The sequence below is a fragment of the Microtus ochrogaster genome, linkage group LG5, assembly GCF_000317375.1.
Source record: "Microtus ochrogaster isolate Prairie Vole_2 linkage group LG5, MicOch1.0, whole genome shotgun sequence".
NCBI lineage: Eukaryota > Metazoa > Chordata > Mammalia > Rodentia > Cricetidae > Microtus > Microtus ochrogaster.
This window is the reverse complement of record NC_022031.1, coordinates 38,598,230-38,606,163: the sequence shown is the minus strand read 5'-3', so window position 1 is coordinate 38,606,163 and position 7,934 is coordinate 38,598,230. Positions and strand designations below refer to the sequence as shown.

The 7,934-nt window shown below is 48.9% G+C and overlaps 1 protein-coding gene across 2 annotated transcripts in view; it reads right to left on the bottom strand.

Moving 5' to 3' along the window:
• Rusc2 (RUN and SH3 domain containing 2) overlaps window positions 1–5,415 on the bottom strand; it is a 55,954-nt gene extending 50,539 nt beyond the window's left edge. The window contains exon 1 of one of the 2 annotated variants that reach the window (XM_026786593.1): window positions 5,339–5,415. The gene's annotated coding sequence lies outside the window, so the exon portion shown is untranslated. The remainder of the gene's footprint in view (window positions 1–5,338) is intronic. The other variant, XM_013351895.2, reaches the window with a different exon arrangement.
• Window positions 5,416–7,934: the final 2,519 nt, after the last annotated feature.

The window sequence follows — 7,934 nt, the reverse complement described above, 5'->3', positions numbered from 1 at the left end:
AGCTCAGGCTGGAAGCTGAAGATCAGCCTGCCTCAGCAGAGAGAGGAGTAGAAAGAGACAGAGAAGGGGGGAGCAGAGAAGTGGAGAGAGAGGCAGAAACGAAGCTGCCTCTCCGAGAGGAAGATGGAAAAGAGAGCTAGCTCAGGCCGGAAGCTGAAGATACGCCTGCCTCAGCGGATGGGGAGGGGAATGGGTGTGGCTTGTCTCTTAAAGGGACCAAAGCCATAACATTCTCAGGTCTTCCTGATAATAAAAAGCATGCACATCAAGGAAGCAGAAAAGGAAGGGCCTAAGATGGCGGTGGGCAGGTCAGAGGTAATGGGAGTGGGCGTGGCTTGTCCCTTAAAGCGACAGGAAAGCACAACATATGTACTCACTCATAAGTGGTTTTTAAACATAAAGCAAAGAAAACCAGCCTACAAATCACAATCCCAGAGAACCTAAACAACAACAAAGACCCTAGGAGAAACATACATAAATCTAATCAACATGGGAAGTAGAAAAAGACAAGATCTCCTGAGTAAATTGGGAGCATGGGGACCTTGGGAGAGGATTGAAGGGGAGGGGAGAGGCAGGAAGAGGAGCAGAGAAAAATGTAGAGCTCAGTAAAAATCAACAAAATTAAAAAAGAAAATAAACAAACCACACACACTTGTGTGTATATATGTGTGTATACCCATATAAACACATACATACACACACACACAAAAATACAAAAAGCCTTAGCCACTTCGGTATAAATCCTTCTAAAATGTATTACATTATTTTGTTTTATTTAGAGTGCATAGGCTATAATGTAACCTTTTCTTGATTTTGTTTTTTTTAATTGTTTTTTTAAAGATTAATTTTTTTTACATGTCTATAGGCGTGTCTGTGTGTGTGTGTGTGTGTGTGTGTGTGTGTGCGCGCGCGCATGTGTTCACTGAGGCCAAAATAGGGCGTCTGATCTCCTGGAGCCGGACTTACAGACACTTGTGAGCTGTCTGACGGGTCCTGGGAACTGAACTCTGGTCCTCTGAAAGGACCAGAGTTGCTGGGCCACCTCTCCAGGCCCACAGTTCTCAATCGTTGATTAATGGACCAGTTTTCTTCTAGGTGTCAACTGAGAACTCAGACACCAGATTATCAAATCCATGAGGACTGCGTGTTAGGAGTAAAGACATTTTACTTTGCCGTCTCTATTCAACAGATACCAGGAGGCCTCACCTGAGAAGGGAGGCCATTAAGAAGTAGATGGCATCCAAATTGAAAAAAATAATAAGTAAAATTATCTTTATCCCCAAATGAAATGATCCCACAATCAGGAAACCCTAAAAATTCCACAAAAAGTATTAGTACAAATTTTTATTGCAGGACACACAATAACACATAAAAATCAGCTGTGTTTCTACACACTAACCATGAATAAACCAAAATGGAAATCAAGGAACTGATCCCATATATAATAACATCAAAAAGAAAAAAAAAACACTTAGGAAAAAACTTAGTCAAAGAAATAAAAGACCTGTACACTGAGTTCAAAGCCAGTCTGGATTAAATAGTGAGGCCCCAATTAAATAAAACAAACAAAGAAATTATTAAGAGAGAAACGGCAACTCACGGAATGTGAGAAAAATATCACAAAGTACTTATCTGACAGCAGGCTAGGGCTCACGTATGTAAAGAACATATAACGTGGCAACAGAAACCAACCCAGTACAAAGCCGGGCAGGTAGTGAGTAGACTTTTCATTTCTCCAAAGAGAGGCTGAGCGTGGCCAGTAAACACCACAAACGATGTTCACATCTTCTCATCAGTGGAGTGCAGCCCAAACCGCAGGGAGGGAGGAGGGAGGCAACTTACAGTGGGAGATGTCTGGAAATGCTATAATAAAACAACGCCAGCTGCCTGAGATCAAGGCCTGCTAGGGCTACATGCTGAGTTCAAGGCCAATCCCGAACAGACCTTGTCTCCATTCTGAAAACAGGGCTTGTGCTGTAGCAATGGCTTTGGACGTGATCCCTGCTATTGTAAAACCGAACAGCGAGACAAACATAAACCTACAATGACATTTCTTTATACGCATGAGGACGGTCACTTAAAACCTATAGAATCGCACAAGTTGGCAAGGATATGGAAAGACAGGACTCGTTATGCACTGGTGGGAGTCAGAAATCGCACAATATTTATGAGAAACTATGTTGATTCTTATAAAAAATATACCCCATAAAACTATCATAACCCAGCATCTAATTTCTTGGTATAAATCACAAAAAATTGAAAGAAGAAACTCAAACACGTCTGCACACTCATGTTTATCCCAGTGTTATTCTTAACAGCGAAGGCCGAAAGCAACCCAGGTATCATGGAATGTGGCACGCACACTCTCTCCAGTGCACATAGAAAAGTGTGCAGGCATGCACGCACGTGTACACACACACACACACACACACACACACACCGAGTATAGTCAGCTTTAAATATGAGAGGAACTCTGATATAGGCTACAACATAGATCAAACTTGAAAATGTTAGGTAAAAGAAACTATTTCAAATCACCACGAGTCCACTTACATGGTGTCTACAGCAGCCAAATTCAGAGGCAGCCTTGCAATGCTGACTCCAGGAGATCACAGGTGGAGGAAGCGGGGCGTTAGTCTTACTGGTACAGAGTCTCCGTTTAGAAGATAAAGGAGTTAGGGAGATGGCTCAGTGGTTAGGAGCACTGGCTGCTCTTCCAGAGGGTCTGGGTTTGATTCCCAGCACCCATATGCCAGCTCTCCATACTCTGTAATCCCAGTCCCAGGGGGATTAGACACCTTCTTCTGGCCTCCAAGAGCCCTCTGTATGCATGTGGTACACAGACATACATGTAGGCCAAACACCCATACACATAAAAATAAATAAACCAATAATTTTAAAAGATGAACATTCTAATAAGGGATGGAGATGGCTGTACAACAAAATGCACATAAAGTTTGTTTTTTTTAATCACAAGGAAAAGCAGCGTAAATCTGATACAGTGGCGATGTGTTATCTATTGGCTAGTGCTTTGCTGCTGTGGTAAGAATCCCACGCCCACCCTTCTACCCCAGTGCCCAGAGCCAGCTGTCTTAGCCCAGTGTTAGCACCTGTCCTCCCAAAAGATGCTCCCATGCAAATCAGACTCACTGGATAGAAAGAACAAGATTACAGACCACCCGGGAATGGGAACCTTCACGAGAACCTGAACACCGCATTATCTGAGCACTTCACAGAGCCTGGCCTCACCCAAGCACGCACGCGTGACCTCTTTGGTCAAGTGACTTTTAGCAGATGCACAGTCATTGCGCTGAGTAACAGGAAGACAGGAAGAAAAGGGTGAGCCACTGTCCTAAATTTGCAAGCCTGCCCTGAGAGGAAAACAGAACACATAAGCCTCCCCGTGAACTACGGTAGCCAGATTTAGCAAGTAAAATTATAGGACTCCGTTGTTTATTGGAAATTCAAATTTCACTGGGCTACTATCTTATCTGGTAGTGATCTGAAGTCTGGGGATTGAGGAGAAAATAAAAAATCCAGGCTGTTCTGATCTGGGGTTACTGAGGTCTGCAAGGAGCCCATGCTGGGAAACCTACTGATTACAAAAAAGAAAGTTAAGGCAGGCTTGACTTCTGAAAGTGATGGTCAAGTTGCATGTGGGGGCCCATGCCTTTAATTCCATACCTCAGGAGGCAGAGGCAGTTGGATGTCTTTGAGTTCAAGGCATGCCAGGGCTATAAAAACAAAACAAAAAACCAAAAAAAAAAAAAAAACCAACCCAAAACAAACAACAAAAAGTGACCTTTGACTTCAATATAAAAACCAGCAGAAAGAAGAAATAAACAACCATGCAAATGCCCAGAGCCAGGCAGCAGGAGGGGCACTAGGGATAGTTAAGCGGCGTCTTCCCATGAAGGCACACACTACCGCTTACATTCTACAGAGCCGCTGAGGGAACTCCTGTGCTATTTATTTATGATTTGTTCGTTTGTTTGTTTCTGGAGAGTGAAGCCATTGGCTTGATGCCAGGCAAGTGCTCTGTCAGTGAGTTACACCCCTAGCCCCTCAGCCTTGCTAATACTTTGAGCCCGGGTTGGAACAATGAATGCTATCAGGCCCTTCTTAGCTTGTAAACGGCTATCGTTTTCCAGCACGGTTTCAGCACCCAGCAACACTGTCTGCTTTCCTGAAAGGCTGGGCCAACCGTGAGCCTAACCAAGGTCCCTCTCTTTTTCAACCTGCCTGCAGCACCTGCTCGCTAGTTAGAGTCAGGTTTAGTGGCTGGGGCTGGCTCTAGAGTTCTTCCCCAGGGGGAGCAGCTAGTCTCCAAGGAAGAGGAACTGTAACCCTGGCAAAGCTCTTTCAAGATTATCTGGGTAGCCTCTAAGGCACCAACCAATGAGAACCTCTGCAGCTCTATGACTGCCTTTAAAACAAAAACAAAAACAAAACCACATAAACAGCAGACACATAGAAGTCCTAATGCAAATGAAACTGGAAGAATGGATGGGAAGGTGATAAATTCTGCACTTCCTAGAATGAAAGGCTGAACTAACTTCCCAAATGACAACCCCTTTCTTCTTTATGTAACACACCTTTCCTGTCCCGCAGTCCCTGCATCGGGCTCATGTATTCATTCATCTCCCCAGTAGGTATTTCATCCGTGCTACTATGTGCCAGGCACTGTGCTGGGGGCTGGGGTAACAAAGATGAGCAGTGTGTGGTCCTCTCAGAGTCTGCATAGCCACCTTGGCAAGCCACAGCTAGTCTATGACAACTGGATCACCTTGTCCTTCATGGCAGGTGAGCGCAGTAACAGGGCAGCAGCAAACTAAAGGTTTCTCCCAGGGAAAACTGGGCGAGAATGAAGGAGAACCGAAGCTGGCGCTGGGCAAGGACCAACTTGGGAACCAGGAGGCAAACGGACGGATGGCGCAGAGGACCCGCTGCGGTCACTGCCGGAGATGTGCTCCCACCGGGAGGACACAGATGTGGGTTCAGCGATGACTGGCACGAGCCAGTCCTGGCGTCTCGGGGAAAGGGGGACAGTTTGAGGAGACGGTTGGGGGTGGACTCGGGGTGGTGCCTAATGGGCTGGCTGATGCTGGGTTTTTGAGGGTTCCTTGGACCTCGAAACAGCAGGGTCTGCAGCAGAGCCGGGGACCAGAGGGTGCGGACGGGAGGCGCGAGGGCGGGGCGGGCAGGCTGAGCGCCTGGCTGTGGGCAGGGTGGGTGGGCAGGCCGAGGCCGCGTCCAGAAGGACCCCTCGCAACGCGGGGACAGTGGGAGTCCAGGGTCCCGCTAGCCCGGGGAGAGGCGCGCCTAGCCCGCTGCTCACCTGTCAGCCACGTCCTTCCGCGCGGGCGGCGGCGTCTCGCGCCTCCCGGCGCCTCCAGGGGTCGCGTGGCAGCCCACGCCGGCGCTCCCCTCCGCTCCCCTCGGCTCGGCGTTGGTAACGCCCGGCGCCCCCTGCAGGCGTGGTGCCGATGGTCCGCTCTGGGCAGGCCGGTGCGGCCCCTCCGCGGAGCGCGTTGGTTCGGCCCGCCAAGCCCGCGGGCGCGCCCACCTCCCCGGCTGCGGCGCTGCGCCCGGCGCGAGTCACGCGCACAGCCTCGCCCGGAGCCAGCAGCCGGGATGCGGCGCCGCCCTGCGCTCGAGCCGGGGTGGGGTGGGACAGGGAGCGCAGACTGCGGGGCCTCGCCGGCAGGTGCGTGTGGCCTCTGGCTTCGGTCTCGGCAGCGAGAGCCTCACTGTGGATTCCGTGAGAGCAGCGGTGAAGAAATGTGAAAAACAGAGCAAGGACAAAACGCCAGAGCCTGGCTTCCCTTGAGACCAGTGGACTCGGCCACTGGGGTGTGGTGTGGACGGGGCGGGCACTCGGGTTTCGGGGTTTTCAAAAAATACCCCGTGCACAGTCAAGGGTAGGACGTCCTGATGAAACTTGGTACCCAGGCTCCTTGAGGGCAGCGCGGGCTGGGCTGGGGAAGGACGCCGGTGCCTCCCTGCTGCTCCGGGCGGGCCAAGCAGGCGGTTGTTCTGTAGGCAGTTAACTGGAAGCCCAGTAAAGCGACAGCCATTCTAGAAATGGTGAGAGCCTGAGACCCTGTCCTTTAGAAGCTCCACCTTTGTAGGGCACCAAGACAGCAGATAAAAGTCACAGTGTGTTAAAGTATCCTAGCCTCACAGTCACGGAAAAGCTGGAGACCGAGTTTAACGAATGGTGTGAATGGTTTGTCGGACTTGATGCCACGTGCTTTTAATCCCGTGGGGCAGGCGGATCTCTGTGAGTGTGAGCTAAGCCTGGTTTATATAGTGTGTTCCAGGACAGACAAGGCTACATACATAGTAGGGTCCTGTCCTCCAAAGCAAGCAAACACCAGCAAAAGCAGTTGTAGGGAGAATCGGCATAGAAAAGACAAAGGTCAAAACAAGGATACTGAGGGGTGAGAAGCAGTGGAGCCCTGGAGGAAACAGTTTTACAGGTTTGGATGATGGAGACTTAGGGCTTTCCTGTAAATGAGGGAGAGACAATAAAGTTCTGTCTTGCTTGCTTTTCTGTTTTTTTAAAAATTTTTTTATTTATTTTTATTTATTTTTGTGAAGCAGGTTTTTTGCCCGACCTGGAACTCTATGTAGTGCATACTGGCCTCAGACTCATAGAGATCTGCCTGCCTCTCCAGGGCTGGGATTAAAAATGTGCGCCACCACACCTTGCCCCAATAAAGTGCTTATGCAGAAGCAGGCAAGATCAATTAAGACCTTTTGGAGTCAGGTTTGCTTGAGAGTGAAGTGGAGTTGGTTGATAACTCTTCCAACAGGGGGAGCCATGAGGAGGCACCTAGTGCCTGCAGAAGCCAGAAAAGGACATTAGATTCCGTGGAACTGGAGTTACAGGTGGTTGTGAGCCACCGTGTGGATCCTAGGAATGGAACCCAGGTCTTTCTGCGTACACGTGGTACACAGACATACATGTAGGCAAAACACCCATACACATAAAAATTTAAAAATAATAAAAATAAGAGGCCATGTAGTTTCAGAAGTTGAGGCCTTCATTTTAAAGTGGCCAGCATTTGTCAGAATAACCATCCGAAGTCTGTAGTCCTCTGCATAGAGAATAAAGCAGACCCAAAGAGAGGAACAGTCAAGCACTGTTTCAGTACAGGAGGAAGCCTCAGGAGGGGCTTTCTGAGCTGTAAGGCTCTTTCTCAATTAGTGGTCAATGGGGGAGGGCCCAGCCCATGATGGATGGTGCTATCTATCCCTGGGCTGGTGGTCCTGGGTTCTATAAGGAAGCAGGCCAGTAAGTAGCACCCCTCCCAGACCTCTGCATCAGCTCCTGCCTTCAGGTTCCTGGCCCGACTTCCTTCAGTGGTGAACAGCAATGTGGAAGTATAAGCTGAATAAACCCTTTCTTCCCAGTGTGCTTATTGGTTATGGTTTCACAGCAGCAATAGAAACCCCAACTAAGATGGGAATATGTAGCATTAGGATCCTGGAAGTGACCCTAGACTATTTTCCCTCAACCTGTCTCCCACTTGATCAGTACGTTCTACAGGTTGTACACCTCAAATTCAAATCAAACTGGGAACCTCTGGAAGAGCAGACATCACTCCAGCCAATCACATGACCTTTTACCTCCGGTTGTATAACCGACTTAGTTTCTCAGAGCTCCAGATCTAACCACCAGAGACAGAAGCCACAATGAGTTACATAGCTCCCCTGGCCAGGCATGGCTATAGGTAGTGGAGTCAGCTGGCGTAACGACAACCACCTACGTCCACTCATTCATCAGCAACTGTGTGGAAAGGCTAGACTCAATGGCCTCAATATTCTCGATTACAGCCGGGTGGTGGTGGCGCACGCCTTTAATCCCAGCACTCGGGAGGCAGAGGCAGGCGGATCTCTGTGAGTTCGAGGCCAGCCTGGTCTACAAA